The sequence below is a fragment of the Octopus bimaculoides genome, unplaced genomic scaffold, assembly GCF_001194135.2.
Source record: "Octopus bimaculoides isolate UCB-OBI-ISO-001 unplaced genomic scaffold, ASM119413v2 Scaffold_170089, whole genome shotgun sequence".
Classification (NCBI taxonomy): Eukaryota; Metazoa; Mollusca; class Cephalopoda; order Octopoda; family Octopodidae; genus Octopus; species Octopus bimaculoides.
This window is the reverse complement of record NW_026416418.1, coordinates 1-1,136: the sequence shown is the minus strand read 5'-3', so window position 1 is coordinate 1,136 and position 1,136 is coordinate 1. Positions and strand designations below refer to the sequence as shown.

At 38.0% G+C, this 1,136-nt stretch overlaps 1 non-coding gene across 1 annotated transcript; it reads left to right on the top strand.

The window, feature by feature from the left end:
• Positions 1-115: 115 nt before the first annotated feature.
• Trnai-uau (transfer RNA isoleucine (anticodon UAU)) lies at positions 116-230 on the top strand. Its single transcript has 2 exons — positions 116-153; positions 195-230. It is a non-coding gene; the product is annotated as a tRNA-Ile (tRNA).
• The last annotated feature ends 906 nt before the right edge of the window (positions 231-1,136 follow it).

The window sequence follows — 1,136 nt, the reverse complement described above, 5'->3', positions numbered from 1 at the left end:
CATGCACAACAACAACAACCACCTGCTCAATCGGAAGCGCAAAGGGAGGTAAATGAGTGGAGCAAAATGAAGTGTTTTCATTTACATACTTAAATTAGGAGCAAATTGATCAGCTGCCCCGGTGGCACAATCGGTTAGCGCGCCGTACTTATAGACAGTACCTTCCTTGTGTTTCAAACCACAAGACGGAAGTTATGCGGAGGTTGTGAGTTCGAGCCTCACCCGGGGCACAATTTTTTTGTGTCTTTCTACCGTGAATCTTTAAATATATTATATCTACATATATATATGTAAATATGACAGTTGACCTTTTACGTATATAGAGATATATTTCATGTACGTGTGTGTATATACATATACCTATACTTTCGACTAAATAGATTTGAGTGGGTACGAACTTGAAGATCAACATTGAAGTTAGACTGAGATTCTGAGGTCGAAACTCGCTAGGAGCACAATTTTTTTTTAACGTACTTTTATAATCAAACTTTAGATAAATCATTTTGTAGAAATATGTAAATATATTTAACCATTTAAGTATCTGTATGTTTAACGTGAAAGTATATATAACGTTCATATATATAGAGAGAGAGAGAGTGAGAGAGAGAGGCACACACGTATACTTATATATATACGTATATTTATATATACATATATAATTACAGCATAGAAGGTATTTATAAGCCATTTAAAATAACACACAAAAGCCGTCAGATTCACTTAGTCTTTTACTTGTTTCAGTCATTTGACTGCGGCCATGCTGGAGCACCACCTTTAGTCGAGCAAATCAGCCCTATGACTTATTCTTTTGTAAGCCTAGTACTTATTCTATCGGTCTCTTTTGCCGAACCGCTATGTTACGGGGACATAAACACACCACCATCGGTTGACAAGCGATCACACAAACATACACACACACATATACATATATACGACGGGCTTCTTTCAGTTTCTGTCTACCAAATTCACTCACAAGGCTTTGGTCGGTCCGAGGCTATAGCTGAAGACTGAACCCGGAACCAAGTGGTTGGTAAGCAAGCTACCTACCACACAGCCACTCCTACTCCTCAACATTTAAATTTAATCTGTCCAAATATTTTCGTCGCTTTCAGACCGCGATGACCTGTTCACTGACA